The sequence below is a fragment of the Dipodomys spectabilis genome, unplaced genomic scaffold (genome assembly GCF_019054845.1).
Source record: "Dipodomys spectabilis isolate Male_0828 unplaced genomic scaffold, ASM1905484v1 ptg000342l, whole genome shotgun sequence".
Lineage (NCBI taxonomy): Eukaryota > Metazoa > Chordata > Mammalia > Rodentia > Heteromyidae > Dipodomys > Dipodomys spectabilis.
This window is the reverse complement of record NW_024871019.1, coordinates 782,075-799,402: the sequence shown is the minus strand read 5'-3', so window position 1 is coordinate 799,402 and position 17,328 is coordinate 782,075. Positions and strand designations below refer to the sequence as shown.

The 17,328-nt window shown below is 49.0% G+C and overlaps 1 protein-coding gene across 1 annotated transcript in view; it reads left to right on the top strand.

Annotated features, from left to right (window-relative positions):
- Positions 1 to 401: 401 nt before the first annotated feature.
- Positions 402 to 17,328, top strand: part of Zbtb38 (zinc finger and BTB domain containing 38) — a 59,226-nt gene continuing 42,299 nt past the window's right edge. Inside the window, exons 1-3 of the mRNA XM_042665748.1 lie at positions 402 to 611; positions 10,581 to 10,771; positions 11,843 to 11,921. The gene's annotated coding sequence lies outside the window, so the exon portion shown is untranslated. The remainder of the gene's footprint in view (positions 612 to 10,580; positions 10,772 to 11,842; positions 11,922 to 17,328) is intronic.

Here is a 17,328-nt window from a genome sequence, read left to right as displayed (position 1 = left end):
CTCAGCGTGAGAGTTGGGAGCAGTGGCACTCAGCTGGTCTCTGGAAGTTGATCCACAGTGTGTGTGCGCGGTCAGGTGGATGTGTGGGCACGTGGGTGGTGAACACACTTGCACGGGTACCACGCACATTCCTGGTTCCCACAGCCTTGGGTTATTCTCCCTATGATTCCCTCGCTCTGCCCAGCCACCTGCCCTGACTTATTTGCCTCCAGTGCCCTCGCTTTGCAGACTTAGCTTCTTATTAACTAAACCGTTGCACCACTCACTCTTGTAGCCTCAAATTAATTTGGGTTAATTCTTAACTGTTTCCCTTCTGTACATTTGCCGTGCCATGGTTGGCCTTTATCTGATGTTCCCCAATTTCCTGTGCATTTGCGGTTTTCTATGGGAGCTCTCGAGCCGGGGCCTCACGCAGACACACCGTATGAGTGTGGGCACTTTGCATTTTCTAGGAGACTTCTGCTGCCCAGAGTCTCATCCCGCCGATGCAGACACTCGCGCCCAGGCTTCCCCATGCTAGACGAGGAATGCCCACCCAGAGCCAATTCTCGGGGAAGAGTAGAACCGTTGATAACAGCCAGAGCCCCCAAAGAAGACTACAACAGCCAAAGGTGGGTGACATACTTCCCGGGAAAGCCTTCCAGGGTGTTTTATTTCCCATGAGTTCCTTGAAACAGAAAAGAGGGGAGAGGGTTGTTGGTTGGCAGGCCAAACTTCCTAGAGACCAAGAGTTTATCTGCTATCGACTGGCCTGTATCAGGTGTAGTGGCTGACTAATGTCTGATGAAGGGAGGGAAAAAAAGAGGGAAGGAGGGTCAGGAATTTAAAAAAACAAAAACAAAAACAGAGGGAAGGCGGGTCAGGAAGAAAAAAAAAAAACCATGGAGGTCCATGGAGACTGGGCATGGATGCAAAGGATGCACTTGTTCTTATTCAGAAATGCTGTGATGATAAAAGGTGGTGCTCTCCTGTGCGGTAGCACACTCTCACAAATACCTGGAATCCAGAAAGCAATATGCGCCACTTTGCATAGCCAACTGTTAGCAGACAGCAGAATAACATTAAACATGTCCTCTTTGGAGATGACATTCCAGATCAATCCAAGACCCCAAAATCAGATCATCTGGTCTGCATCAGTTACCAAGAACCAGTTAGAGCCTGGCTGGTGGCTCACACCTGTCATCTTAGCTACTCAGGAAGCTGTGATCTGAGGATCACAGCTCAAAGCCAGCTCAGGCAGGAAAGTCTGTGAGACTCTTACAGTTAACTACCAAAAAGCCGGAAGTAGAGCTATGTGTAACTCCAGTAATAGAATGCTAGCCTTGAACACAAAAGTGCAGAGATGACACCCAAACCCTGAGTTCAAATCCTAGCACCAGCACCAAAGGAAAAAGAAAAAGTGAATTCAAGTAATCAAGAATTTAAATTTGGGGGCTGGGAAGGTGGCTCAGTGGTAGAGTGCTTGCCTCACATGCATGAGGCTCTGGGTTCAATTCCTCAGCACCACCTAAACAGAAAAAGCTGGAAGTGGTGCTGTGGCTCAAGTGGTAGAGCACTAGCCTTGAGCTGAGGAGCTGAGGGCCAGAGCCCAGGCCCAGAGTTCAAACCCCACAATGGACAAAAAAAAAAGAATTTTAACTTTTGGTCAGCAAACAGGTGTTTTATGGATAAATACAAGCTGTTTGTGGAGGTGATAGAATGGAATAGACAGTTGTTTGGTGGGTAGTGAAGGTCAACTAATAACATCCAGTGTGCAGAATTTCCTAATATCTCAGCTTCCTAACATTGAGAGAGATTAGCTACGTGGCAATTCAGCCAATGCTCAGAGGCATTAATCATGGGTCAGTCCAGGAGGATGAAAAGGTTAAAATAGTAAACGTCTTAGTATCAGTCATTTGTTTATTTGAGATTGTGCAGCTATACAATTCAGACCCAGAAAGCCAGCTTTGAATGAAACGAATGTTATAACAGTGGAGATGAAGGGGAGTGAAACAGATGTATTTTTATAAACTCCTTAAGATGAAGATACGATTTCTTTCACAACCCAGATGGAAACCTATTTAAAAGTTCTTGGGCCGGTAGCCGGTGGCTCACACCTGTAATCCTAGCTACTCAGGAGGCTGAGATCTTAGGATCACAGTTCAAAGCCAGCCCGGGCAGGAACATCCGTGAGACTCTTTATCTCCAATAAACCACTAGAAAACCGGAAGTGGTGCTGTGGCTCAAGCAGTAGAGCACTATCCTTGAGCTGAAGAGTTCAGGGATAGCACCCAGGCCCAGAGTTCAAGCCCCACGACCGACAAAAGAAAAAGAAAAAAAAAAGAAAGTTCTTGGGTCACGTACCAGTGGCTCACGCCTGTCATCCTAGCTACTTAGGAGGCTAAAATCTGAGGGGCACAGTTCAAAGCCAGTCCAGACCAAAAAATTCTTGAGATTTTTATCTCCAACTCAAGTGTGACTCAAGTGGTAGAGTGCTAGCCTTGAACACAGAGAGGCTCAGGGACAGCACCCAGGCCCAGCGCCCAGGCCCAGAGTTGAAGCCCCAGGACTGGGAAGGAAGTGAGGGAGGGAGGAAAGAAGGAAGAAAGAGGAAGGAAGGAAAAGAAAGAAAGAAAGCTCTTAATGTTAGGCAAATTCCCTATGGTTTTGTGTTACCTTATGTAGGGGTAAATACAACACAACCTAGGAGAGAAAATAAACACATCTCCAAAGCAAATCTGTCGAAACCTCCCCTCTGTACCAGCTTTTCCAAGATTACACTAATGAAACATAGGCTTTAGTGAATTGAAGGGCTCCCCGGGTAATTGAAGTGATCACAGTCACCATGAACACAACTGTACTTAAAAACAAGCAAACACCGTTGGTAGGATAGGTAGTCAGTGGCTGGTGACTGGCAAGAGGAATACACACATAGCTGGGCATGGTGGCACACACCTAGAGTCCTAGCTACTGGGGAGGTGGAGATGAGGATGATCACAGTTTTGCCAGTGCTGACAAAACAAACTACGACACCCCATCTTAACCAATAGGGGTTGGGATGTAGTAGTGCACTCTCATCATTCCAAGTACTCAAGAAGTATAAATAGGAACATTGTAGTTCAGGCTGGCTCAGGCATAAATATGAGCCCTTGTTTGAAAAATAATGAAAGCCGAAAGGGCTGGGGACATGGCCAAAGTAATAGAGCACCTGCCTTCTAAGCACAAGGCCCTGAGCTCCACTCCAGTACTGCAAAAAAATAATAATAACAATAACAAGAATAAATAGACCATCTTAGTTGCTGTGGACTTTCTGACTGATGCTTTCTGCGTGCAAACAAACAATTTCACCTGGGGCACAACACCAGCAAGCACACTGGGCATCCAAACCCCAGCCAGAGGTCATTTGTGCCTACTTTTGACCACTTGTAGTGCTATTGATCACAAGGTTGCTTTCCTTCAAATAAAGAAAAGTAGGTTTTAAATATATTTAAGAGGAAATTTTGTCTAGAACTCCTGACAATCATCCATAATAGGCATTCTTTGGAAAATATTTTAGTAGCAAATTAATACCGAGACTATTTGAAAATGAGCTCTGGGAGACAGAGAGATGCATTAAGAGACACGGCAGAACATTTAAAGTCCACGGGAAAACCTCAGGGGTGGGGAAATCATAGTCTCAGAGTAGGGTTTGCTCTTTGTGACTTTATTTAAGAAGCAAGTTAATGTTTACACGACATTGGACTTCAAAGTGCAGGCAATAAGGAGGGAGGGAGGAAGAGGGATTAAAAGAAGAGAGAGAGAAACCGGTTCTGTGTGTTTCCTCCCTGCTCCTCCTCACCTGTGGAGAGGCTGAGGAGGGGGCGGGGAGGCCAGGCCACTGGAGGAACCAAAATAAAGGGAGAGCGTCTTATGAGGTGCAATAATGTTTTTTTTTTTTTTTATCAAACTGCAAAACTTTATTATGCTACGATACGTACTCATAACAAGTGTCTTTATTTCGTGTGTGTGTGTGTGTGTGTGTGTGTGTGTGTGTGTGCGGGTGTGTGTGTGCGTGCATGTGCTCAACCTGGGGCTTGAACTCAGGACCTGGACACTGTCCCTGAACTTCTTTTGCTCAAGGCTAGCGCTCTGCCACTTGAGCCACAGCGCCACTTCTCGCCTCTGTTTCCACTCCGTTATGGGACCCCTTTCATCTTTCTCCCCATACCATACCCCTCCTTGGCTGTCCGTGCTGCACCCTAGCTCTCCTTCCTTGGAAAACCTTCAGAGTCCTCCAGACAAGCCGTTGGGAGCCCTTCCAGCCTCCTTCCCAGGGGTCTCTGGAGCCCCTCCTCCCGCTGTGCCCCACCCTCCCCTCCATCAGGCTTCACTCTGGTGCTGCACTCAGTCACTCCTAGATGGCTAAACACAACAACTGTAACTGTGAACAAAAGAGAAAAGTAGATGGGCTGGGAAGGTGGCTCAGTGGTAGAGCGCTTGCCTTGCATGCCTGAGGCCCTGGGTTTGATTCCTCAGCACCACATAAGCAAAAAGAAAAAAGCCTGAGGTGGCGCTGTGGCTCAAGTGGTAGAGCGCTAGCCTTGAGCTGAAGAGCTGAGGGACAGCGCCCAGACCCAGAGTTCAGGCCCCACGACTGGACCCCAAAAAAAAAAAAAAAGTCCATTTACGCAGCAGAAGCTCTTCACGGAGGGCTCAGCTCACAGGAAACCCCATGCGGGGTCTGGAGATTCTGTCCCTCTGTCCGTCATGCCACGCAGTGACAGGAATTAGAGAGCTGTCTTCATCATGCTATGGAAAAGAACCAGTACCTCACTCCATCCCATTCCTGCCTCAAGTCCTTCTGCAATGTAGTCCATTTATCTGTTGGTTTTTCTTTCGTTTTTTTCTGTTGTGGTGTTAGGGCCTGAAACATCCCCCCCAAGCGCTGTGAGTGGCCTGCAGGTAGTGACAGGCTAGTAGATGCCTTCCTTAAGGGTCTTCACTTGCCTCCGGATGAAAGAATGCTTCCATAGTCTGAGTATTGTAAAGTGCTGGCTTTTCTTATTTAGTTTTTAAGAGCCAAGCTCTGGATGAAGCGCCATTGTATTTCTGGAGTGGAACACGAAAGTTGTTATACACATTGGTGCTAGCTAACCACGATGCTGAGAGGGTGTGCCACGGTTGAAAAAGGGGGTGAACAAAAGTGGGAGACACAGAAAGCAGCTCATTTCCTGGTTGTACAAAAGTGCGAGTCACGAGATGCTGGCATATTTAGCTGCTAAGAACTTGCTGGGCATGGTGCTGCGGCCTGTAACCCCAGCACTAGGGAGGCAGAGCGGAGAGGATCATCATGAGCTCCAGCCCATCCTGGACTCCACAGCCAGACCAACACAACACAACCAACAAGAGAAAAGGAGAACCGGAAAGTCACAGGGATTCCCCTGTAGTCAGTGGCTACAAGGCTCCCTGCAGATAGCAAAATCTGTCGGGGTGCTGGCCCCCTAACAGGAAACGGTGCCGTAGTTGAGCCTCTGTGATACGTTAAAACACCTCCTGGTTGCTTTTATGCCGGTGCGGTGTAAATGCTACTGTGCCGCGTTGTGTAGGAAATAATGCCAAGGGAAAAAAAGCTTTATTTGATGCAGATGTGATTTTTAGTATTTTGATTCTCAGTAGATCTGGAGGGCCGACTGTACTACACTGTCCGTTCCTTTTCCTCCGATCAGACAGCCATGGGTACCATCTGTTTTCCCCATCGGAGCAACTAGCTGGGTGGACAAGCAGAGTAAGGCAGAAGTATGTCTCCCGAGGAGAGGGGCAGCCAGGGCCCGGCTGCTCTGAGAGCCCCATTATCTTGTCTGGTGGATGAGGTCGGCCGGGCCGCACCTCAGCTGGGGACGGAGCCCGGCCTTCCCATCAGAGCTGAGTCACTGTTGCTGCTGACGTGGCTGACGTGCACTGCTCACCAGTGCCAGGCCCGCACGGTGCCGTGGCTTTGGCGCCTGGGGGACATTCCCAGTAATTCTGAGCCCCATGCTGGGAAGTCATTGCAGTGGCGCTCACCCTCACCCCTCTTCCAATTCCTGGGGAACCTGAAGACCAGATGAGAGAGGCCCTTAGATGTGGGTCTCCTCCGTGGGCAGTAAGAGTCCCGGGCGACGGGACAGAGGCCTTGGTTGTGTACACACAGGGAGTCTCTTCCCTCTCACTCCAGAAACCAGACAAGAGACCCAGATGGAGAGAGCCGGCCGGCACGATGGCATCACCATCCCATGGTGCTGGTGAGGGAACCGTGTCTCATAACCATCTTCCCCACAGAAGCTGGCAGAATTGGCGCCCTGCTTCCAGGGCAGGCCCGCAGACAGTCCCCACCACCCAGAACGCACTGCTGCAGCAGTCACTGAGCTAGTGCATGTGCACATGCCTGTGTGCGTGTGTGGGTGGTTCTAGGAAAACCTGGCATGTCCTTCCATTCCGTCCGTTCTCTGGGGCCGCTGGCTGCAAACGCATCATAGGAGGCCCAGACTGGGGCTGAGGTAGGGCCAGGAGAGTTGGGCCTTGCTCTTGTACGGTGTGAGCTGAAGAAGAAAGTTCTAAGACGCCCTGATTTGGTCCAGAGGCCGCTCTCAGGGCCCTGACCGCACGCGTGGTGAGCACGTGTCCTTGCCAAAAAGGAGCCTTCTGGGAAGGCCTGTGAGTCAGGGTCCCTGGAGACTTGGCTGGGTGACTTGAGATGAATCACCAGGTTTCCTGGTGCCCACAGACTAGATGGAGATGAAGCAGCCGCTGTCAGCAGCCTGGCAGCTCGTGACCCTTGGGGGAGTGAGCTGACGTCAGGGAAGTGTGTCGCCAACGCCTCCCCAGCCGGCCTTAGCCTTTTATGCAAGTCCATGGCCCAGCAGCAAGTCTTGATGTCTCCCTTTTGCTCTTTCTTTTCTTTCTCCTCCTAGTGGGATTTTTTTCTTTTCTTCCCCTAAGTTAAATCACTGAGGGTTCTCAATGGTGTTGAAATGAGTTGTGTTTCCCCCGCCTGCCATTCCCATTTGTAGTATCCTGTCCCTCAGCCAGATTCCTAGCAGAGCAACCTGAGCGCAGTGTAGCAAGGACTTCTCCCCCCCCCCCCCCCCCACCTCAGAGTCCCGGGTACAGACAGGGACACTGCCACCAAGAGTGAACTTCCGTGTAGAGCGGTGAGCATGGGAGGCAAGGCATTGGGATCTCCACTGGCCCATACCACGTGCCGGAACCACGTTTTCCTATAATATCGGTGAGCTATGAGAAAATCCCTCAATTAAGGTTGTGGCTACCAACCCATCATTATTTATAATGGTGTACTTCTTTATCTATTGATCTGTTGAAGTCATAGTCACTTTCAGTAAAGATTTAAAATGCCTGGATGTTATCAATGCTTGTAATTTCCACCATCCCCAAGTTTTAAAACAATGGCTCAAGTTTTACTCCATATGGTCATATAATAAATGTAATGGAAATAGTGCCTTACAAGGCAATGACTATAGATTGTAATAAGTTACTTCCGTATTCTAAAAGGAAATATCCCAAACTCACTATTATTATTACTTTTTTTGGCACCAGTCCTGGGGCTTGAACTCAGGACCTAGGCACTGTCCCTAAGCTTCTTTTGTACAAGGCTATCATCCTGTTACTTGAGCCACAGCTCCATTTCCAGTTTTTTGGTAGTTTATTGGAGAGAGGAGTCTCATGGACTTTCCTACCAGGTTGGTTTTGATCCTCAGCTTTCAGCCTCCTGAGTAGGCTAGGATTGCAGGCGTGAGTCACTGAGGCCCAGCTTCACATTCATTCTTGAGCTAAATTGCATACTGATTTCTAGCAGTAATATCATCAAGGAATAATCTAGCAGTACTTACAGCAAAAAGAAATACTTATAGCAACTTCAGAACTTAGAAGTAATCGTGTCTTCCTCTTGAAGTAATTTTTTAAAAAATAATGTCTTGCAGTGTCTTTCCTGAACCATTGCCTAAAATCCTTTCCACTACGGATTGTAAATTCAGGCTGTCTGTATGCGGAGCGAGCACATTAGTACACTCTCTCCAGAGGGCAGGGCTCTCAGCCAAAACAAGTGGCACCAGCTACCACCTCCTGTCTTCTACCCCTTCCCCGCCTTTCCCAGGCTTAAGGGGCCAGAATGGTCAGAGGAGCACAGACGTTTAGAGCTCAGACTTCACACATGGGGCCTGACCCTGTCTACCTGTCAGGAGAGTACATAAGTGTCTGATAAAAGAAAGCAGATTAAACAGGCTTCGTTTCTCCTCCCCAAGAAGTGTAGCTGGAGCCAAGAGGTAGAGCACTAGCCTTGAGCAAAAAAAGCTCAAAGACAGCACCCAGTCCCCGAGTTCAAGACCCAGGACTGGTGTGCACGCACACACACACATTGGAAGGTAAATGTGGGTTGCCAAATTCAGCAAGCATAGTCACAAGAATCCTTGACAGAGAAAGAGAGGGATGGTCTCGAGTTTAGCCAGAAATCCTGCCATCTTTACGGTGTGTCGACAAACGGTCTAAAGGTGTCACATGGCTGCCCTTCCGCTACACACCACAGGGTCACCTCTGCAATGTTGGTTACGGGAAGGGGTGAGGGAATGGGGGGGAAATTCTTACGTATTTTATTATATTGTTTTTATTTATGGGTATGTACTATTTGGGGATCTTTAAAAAGCCATTCTAATTTTAAAAGCCGTGAAAGATTAAAAAGAGAGCAGGCAGCTTGAAGCGTCATAACATGTGACTCAGTAGTGCAGGCCCTGTAGGCTCAAAGCTCCTCTCCGCCGCCCTCCCCTCCCAAGTCCCCAGTGCAGCCCATGGATTGGCTCCCCCAGACCGTTTCCTTCCAGAGCCACTAGGGGGAGCACTGTGGCCCAGGGACAGGCACGGCTTAGATAGATGGTCTTTGATGATGGAGGTGATGACCCTTCACCATGAGGCATGAAGAGCTATTTGTCTTGTGACTGTTTCTTAGCTATGATGAGGGAAAGCAAAATGGTCTTTGTTTTTTTTTTTTGGGTCCGGTCGTGGGGCCTGAACTCTGGGCCTGGGCGCTGTCCCTCAGCTCTTCAGCCACAGCGCCACTTCCGGCTTTTTTCTTTTTGCTTATGTGGTGCTGAGGAATCGAACCCAGGGCCTTGAGCATGCAAGGCAAGCGCTCTACCACTGAGCCACCTTCCCAGCCCTGGTCTTTGCTTTTAAAGCATTCTTCCCACAACATCAGATGAATCATACCACTTAAAAATCCCCTTTTGGGGGGGGGGGGGTTGGGGGGGGGAGTGGGGAGGAATGAGGGGGAACCTGTGGACCATCTAGCCTGGGAGGAGAAAAATCTAGTTCTCCAGTCTCTTAACCTCTCTGATTCTATATGTAATGGAGTTAGGCGACAGAAGCTGAGACTGATTTCCAGTGACTGATCCACTAGCTTTCCCAGGACCACTGTGAGAAACCTGCCCTCTCCTTTGAAATGGTAAAACTTGGCACCTCTCTGTGAATGGGCAGAGATGGGGTGTGGGTGAGAGGCTCCCTGGGGAAAGCCCTTTAGGCGCACCTATTGTCTCCCAGGTCACCTATTGTCCTAATTAGGGAGGCCTAGGGACATCTCCATATTTTAGTATACTAAATAACACCCACTTAGCTACCCAGAAACATTGCCTAAGGGGGGCGGGAGGCTGCTAGCCAGCCATGCCCATCTCCCCCCACCCCCCAGGAACAAAAGCAGCCCATAAAGGCTTCCATTTTGAGTCTTTAACTCCCCTTTCCCTTAAGGACAGCCAGAGAAAAGCTCTCTCTCCTTCTCTCCCCCACCCCACCTTTCTCTGTCTCTCTCTCTCTCTCCCTTCTCTCCCTCTCCACTTTAACTTGTTCATACTAAAATCCTCGCTAAAACTTTCGCCTTGTGAGGCTCACTGATTGTGAGCGACGCCTTTCACACGTGCAGCTTGAGGGCCGGTAGTTTTCCAAGGAAACCAGGAAGCTGCGGGAAGCCTGGACCACTGACACCCAAGCAAGCAAGCAGAGCGCTTAGAGAAGCCCTGGCTCAGGTGTGGTCCAGGGACCACAGGCGGGAATCCATCTCCCCACATCCCTTGAAATACCACCGAGGCCTGCACCCTGCAACGAAGAAAGCAGATGACAAGAGAGGAAGTGAGAGGTCCCCCAGAGGAACCCCTCTTCTCCCTGCTTCTGTCTTCTAGAGGGCGGGCCTTCCTGTGGGCTGTGTCCCTGGGGAGGCCTCGGTGAAGCTGTCTGGGACTGTTCCGGAAGTAGGACAGGCGGCAGGGGAGGGGAGGCGGCAGGAATGTTCTCCTGGCTGGCCGGCCGCTGGGTGCTATGAGCAGGCCTAGGGAGAGGAGGGCCTCCGGACATCAAAGGTTCCTTTTGTCCCTTGCGAGTGGCAGGGCAGCCCTGCGCTGGCAGTGACTCAGGCCAGGCCCTGACGTCACCCAGCGCCCAGCCACTGGTCTCCCTCTGCAGCCAGGAAACCGGCCGGGGAGTGGCCCTCACAGCTGCAGCTCATCTCAAAATAAGGAGACCGGCTCCCCATCTCCCCCACGGCACACCTTCCTTTGCTTTTCTTCTTCTTATCCTCCTTTTTTAAGCCTGGAGGAAGGTTTGACTTGTGTATCAACTCTCCAAATGTAGGAAGCCAGAATGAGTGACGTCACTAGCAAACTATGTGGAACTGATCTTGACCTGAAGTGAAGGACCCAGAGCCAGAGGCAGCTGTGGCCCCCCCGAGCCCAGGGAGTTGGCAGTGTCTGGGCTGCCCAGGACCCAGCATCTTCTCCGAGTAAGTGCAGGCCCACCCGTGGCCCCTCGCTCAGGCCCATACTGCGGTGCCATCTTGCTGCCTAACCCAAGGCCCACAGGCCCAGGCCAGAGGGGGGAGTGGGGCTACCCGGGAAGACCCTCTAGATTCTTCCCTAAAGGGACCTGAACTCCAAAGGACCAGAACCAACACACCCACACACATACACACGAACACAAACACACATGCGCACACACGTGCACACACACACACACACACACAGGGACACTCAGGCTGCAGCCCCGGGGTGGGGTGGGGAGTGACCCACTGGTGCCTTTTCCTGTCGACCCTCCTGTTTGTCTGTCTTTGTCTTCCTGTGCTAGTATACTTTTGCCAGCTGCCAAAAGGTTTGCTTACGGTTCTGGATGTTCACTTCCTGTAACTTCTACAGAGCAACCAGACATAAATATCAACCCCGCTCTAGACAGCATCTCAAACAGTGTAACATAGCACCCTATGCCATCCAACGGTGGTATTTTCACACTTAATTCTGGTAAGAGATGGCAGCCCTGATAGACAACTTCCCCAAGGCCTGTCCTGGTCCTTTTGCCGGCAGCGGTAGCATGATCTCATCCTCCTCTCCAGAGGGCTGGCCCATGCCGCCCTGTCCGCCATGATGTTGCGTACCACACATCAGGATGTCCCTCTCAGCTTCAGCTAAAAGCTCTGAAGGCTTTGACAAGCCCATCACATTCGGCTTGGGGACATGCCTCAAGAAATTTAAGTTCCCATAAAAACAGTATTTTTAACATGTACATAAGAACTGCAAGGCACAAAGATAAAGAATACCTCCCTTCTCCTGACTTCTGAAGGTATATGCTGAGTAAAAGTCTAGTTTTTGTATAGATTGCTGCATAGGGTACATCTGTTCTTCACAAATTCTGAATCGAAATGATTGAGGGCATACTTTAAGAGGATTTTAAAAGTAATACGCAGGTTTGTCACTTACTGGAATGTAGTGGCAAATTTGTGACGGAAAACTCTTTGAAATGAATTATACACTCTGATATATGCATTGTAGGTCTTAGGTGTTGTTGTTGTTGTTTTTAATAGGTTGGGGTATTTTGAAATGAGGTTTTGCTGTACTGACACTCTTCTTGCTGCAAGATCTGAGTGCTGTGACCACAAATGTGTGAGTGCTATTTTCCCTTTACATTTGATGTCTACTTCTACTTACTTGCTTTGTAGTAAGATTTTAAAGAAAAGGGAAAAGGGCACAGAGACTTCTACATACAGCAGTAACAACTGCATGAAAGAGAATGCATGTGGCCAGGCATGGTGGCTCACACGACAATCCAGCTACTCAGGAAGGTCTTGGTTCAAGGTCAACATTAGCAAAAAGTGACACGCCTATCCTAACTGACACGTGAGGTATGGTGGAACACACTTCTCATCTCAGAGAGGCAGAAGTAGGAGGATTAAAGTCTTGGGCTGCTCCCGGCGAAAATGTGAGACCCTACATGAAAAGCAACTAAAGCAAAAAAGCGGTGGGTGGACTGATATGTGTCTCAAAGCCCCTGCCTAGCAAGCTTAAGCTCTTGAGTTCCAACTCCAGTGCCACAGGGAAAAAAGAAGAAGAAGAAAAAGAAGGTATAACAGACCAAAATGTACAATGGCTAAAACACAATAGAAGTTTATTTCTTGCACATGTCACAGGGCAGGTCAGGGGGCAGCTGTCTCAGATGCAGAGCTGGGGCTGTAGCTTTCCTGGTATTAAGGAAGCCAGGGTTCCAGCTGCAGTGCCGCAAAAGAAAGCAGATAACAGTATCAACAAAAAATTCACACTCACATGTTGAGCTATTTACTGAATAATGTGAGGTAAAGTTATAAGCCCTTCTAGCTCAGACAGTTCTCACAGTCACCCGGGAATATCTTGACTCCTCAGTGGAAAAAGGAAAGATACTGAAAAGGAGCACTTGGGAGGTTTTTGTTTTGGTTTTGGTTTTGGTTGGTCGTGGGGCTTGAACTCTGGGCCTGAGCGCTGTCCCTCAGCTCTTCAGCTCAAGACAAAACGCTCTACCACTTGAGCTATAGCATCACTTCTGGTTTTCTGGTGGTTTATTGGAGATAAGAGTCTCACAGACTTTCCTGCCCAGGCTGGCTTTGAATCGCAATCCTCAGATCTCAGCCTCCTGAGTAGCTAGGATTACAGGCGTGAGCCACAGGTGCCCGACTTGGGAGGTATTTTATGACTGGAAAGTGTTACCATCTTCTACCTTTAGCCATTCTCATATTCTATTGGGTAAGCATCAGTCACATGCCCATGCTTAACCACAAAGCTGTCTGGGAACTATAGTTCCTGAGGGGACAGCCACTTCCCAGTAGCAACTATGGAGAGTTTGTGGAGAAGAGGTAGCTTTCTCTGGCTTAGATGTAAAGGAATTTGGACATGCTCAAAGGCAAGTGTGGCGTAGTAGAAGTATCGAGGAACCAGGTGCTGGTAGCTCTCACTTGTAATCTTAACTATGAGTCTGAGGGCTGACAATTGAAGTTCAGAGCCAGCCTAGACAGGAAAGTGCATAAGACTATTATCTCCAATCAACCACCCAACACACACACACACACACACACACACACACACACACACACACACACACACACACACACACACACACACACACACACACACACACACACACACACACACACACACACACACACACACACACACACACACACGGGTTCCCTAAACTGATAATCTAGATACCCTCTGGCCTTTCTCAGCATGCGGTTGTCCATTCTGACCCCAGGACTTGAGGTAAGCAGCTGCACGCTGCCAGCGGCCAGTGGAACAGGAAGCATAACTGGCCCCTTGCTTTCCTTCCGGGGTCCTCTTGCCCCGGGACTGTCCTGGCTTAGTCTGCTTCCTGTTCTACTTGCTCCATGTACTTCTGTTCCACATCTGTGAGCGATGCGATCCCACGATCTGTCTGCAAGCTCACCGTCTCCGTAGCTCACTCTCTGTTCCTGAGGGCTTTGGGAGACATTTCTAACTGCTACCTTGGGTCTTGGGAGACTTAGAGGGGTAAATTCCTTAAAGAGAGACCTTAAAACCAAATATTAGAGAATTGTTTAAAAGTAGCCTTAAAAAGGCCCACACCATTCCTGAAGAATTTGATGTATGATTTTGTTTTTCTGGAAAAGTCTTAAATGCTTACCAAAACAATGAAAGGTAAAGGTATAAGCCCTATTTGAAGAACCTTGTTTTATATGTGTGTAGACCTTTTTTTTTCTTCTTCTTTTTACCAGTGTTGAGTTGTATATACTTGTCTCCTCACTGGGACACTTCAGAGACTATGTGGTGGGTGCCTTAGGATGACCCCGGTTTCAACACAGTTTTCAGTCGAAGTGGAATAGTCTTCACCTGAGCTGTTAGTACCTGGTTGCCTAGTTTTACGTTAGTGGCTGGCGAAACACTGTGGTTTGGGATTAGTTGCCACTGGACTTGACACTTCTGGCACCCGCGCCCACACCGTGAAGGGCAGGCATTGTGTATTGTGAGGGAAGGCCAGTGCTGGCCAATCTCACTCATCCTCTCAAATCCCTGGAGACAGAGCTTGATGCTGGCCTCCTCTCCTAGCATGGCTGCACAGTCTCTTCCTGGGCCCCTCACATCAGGAGTGTGCTGAAAAGAGTATAAAAAACCACAGGTTGATTGGCTGCAAAAAAAATCCTTCCAAGCCGGGCGCTGGTGGCTCACCCCTGTCATCCTAGCTACTCAGGAGGCTGAAATCTGAGGATCATGGTTTAGAGTCAGCCCTGGCAGGAAAAGACTCTTATCTCCAGTGAACCACTCAGAAAACCAGAAGTGGTGCTGTGCTCAAGTGGTAGAGTGCTTGCCTTGAGCTGAAGAGCTGAGGGACAGCACCCAGGCCCAGAGTTCAAGCCCCATGACTGACAAAAATAAATAAATAAATAAAATCCTTCCACCTCTACCAGCCCCTTTTCCTGTGTTTAGTCCTGGGAACTAAAGGTTTCTCCTGACCTGGGAGGGGGGGGAAGAGGGGAGTGTCAACTGGACTAGTGGAGTTCCTCCAAGACAGATGGGGGGAATAAGTCCCAACGGCTGAAGAAACAAGAGGAGTGCACATACCAGCTTTCAAAGGCTGGAGCCAGATGAGAACTGTCTGTTGCCGGAAGTCCTGCCCAGAAGGACAGAGCCAGGGGCTGTCGTCATGAGAGGAGGGTGTCAGGGAGTTTCCTTTGGAAGCCTGGATACTTGAAGATTGTTCACCTGTGTAGCCTGCCTCACAGTGATTTGACAAGCCCCCTTCTTCCCTCCTCCCCCCCCCCCCCCGTCCTACCCCTACCTGTCTCTGGTGGCTCCATGTCCCTCCATGTCCCCACTCCTCCTCATACTGTGCTCATAACTAACTCACCTTTGGAACATAGAGCTTCTACACAGCTCTGGCCAAAGCTGTAGGGGGTCCAGGCAAACCCCGCCCCTTCCCCATGATTTCACCCAATGGGAGCATGTGCTGCTGGCTCAAGACTGCCCACTGGACCAAGCACACTGCTTCACAGGGGCTTGGTGTCTTGTCATTGCAGTCAGGAGCAACTGGGCAAACCTGGGGGCAAACCTGTTTTCCCTCACCATCTAAATAATCCCTAGCAGCTAGCCATCAGGAAAGTTGGATTAACCAGGTATCTAAGACACCCTGTCTCTGGCCTGGAGCCTGACATTTTGCTGCCACTTGACTTCAGACTTCCAAATAGAGCCCTTACGATCCTATTAGCATGACTAAAATGAAAAGGACTGATGTTACAAAATGCTGGCAGGACATAGAAAGACTGAGTCTCTTACACTGCTGGTGAGAAGATAAAATGGGGCAGCCATTCTTAGAAGTAGTTTGACAGTGTCATAAAATTAAACATGCACTTACCATGCTATCCAGCCAGCTGCTCCTGGGTATTTACCTGGGAGAAAGAAAAGCGTATGTTCACACAACAACTTGTGCATGAATGCTATGGCAGCTTCGTTGGTAATAGCAAAACACGGGAAGCCAGCCAGGTGTCATTCACCAGATGAATAGATAAGGAGCTGCAGCCCATCTCCACCCCAGAATACTATTCAGCAAACAAGCCCCGGACTGCCACAACCTGAGTGAGTCACGGGCATGAGGCTGGGGGAAAGAACGCCACGCTTAAAGGGCTCCGTGCTGCCCAGTGTCCTCTGAGTCTCCAGATTGCAGGGATGGAGAGCGGCCTGACAGCTAGACGCCAAGGGTCAGAATTAGGGGACTGCGTGATGGTGGTGATGCTTGCTGAGAACTGTATGTACATGGATAGACTTCATGAACATAGACTCACAGGGCGCCTGCAAAACCGCATGAAAATGCATGGGATCTGTGCCTGAGCTAGTAATTGTACCACGTCCATGGCTTGACTTAGACATCGTGCTATAGCTTGTAAGATATCCCTGGGAAGCTCATAGAACTCATAAATGTTATAGACCATGATAGACAATTTACTCCATGAAAGTTAGAGTGTGTTTGTGACTTTAACTAAGCATCACTATCCCACAATGCTGTGAAATTTGGGGAATTATGTCACCACTTATTCGTAATTAAAAAAATTGGAAAAAAAAGACATCACTGAGGAAATACTACATTTGCTATTACGGGTGCTAGACTTGGGGGGGGGGGTCGTGGTGGTCCTGTCCCACTTGAGCCACACCTCCAGTTTTTTCTGCTTTAGTTACATTTCAAATAGGATCTCATGCTTCGTGCTTTAGGCTGGTCTCAGACCATGGTCCTCCCATCTCTGCCTCCTGTATATAGCTGGCATTACAGACATGAACCATTGTACCTACTTTGTTCTTTGAGATAGAGTCCCACTAGCTGTTTCTCACAAACCAGCTTCAAACCACGATCCTTTTCTCTCGACCTCTGAAGTATCTGTGATTGTACGTATACACCATCATGCCTGCCATCTCAGCTATGCCAGAAGCCTAACTAACAAGACGCACAGGGAAAAAAAAAAAAGCACAAAACAATAACACAAAAGAACCCACAAGGCTGTATTTGAAGAATCATGTAAAAAAAGGTTGAGGGTTTGAGTGATTAACTACCTTCCTAGCCAAGCACAAGGCCCTGAGTTCAAACTCCAGTACTGCGAAGCTCTTAAAAAGTTTTTTTTTTTAAGTTTTAAAAAAAGTAAGTTCCAAAAAAAAAAATAATGAAGCAGGAGGGTGTTCCCTGCGCCCAGGGGAAGGAACTCCTATTGTTCACTTTCCTGCCTTCTAACTTTCAGCTAGGCCTGTACAGCAGCCTGCCGCTGGCTTTGGCCTCACCCCGAGCTTTGCAGACAGCCCACCTCTGATGGAATGCCAGCTTGGGTATGTGCACTACCTTGAGCAAGCCCCGCTTCCCTTCAAAGCCATATAAAGACCCGAGATCTAAGGAGAGGTCTCAGAAAATCGAGGACAAATCCCCCTACTTGTCCCTGCACAGCCATTTGTCTCCAGAATGGCTCTTTGTCTGCTGGGCTCTTCATACCAATTATTCTCTTCACCTTCGCCAAACGGCCCCTCCTGTAAT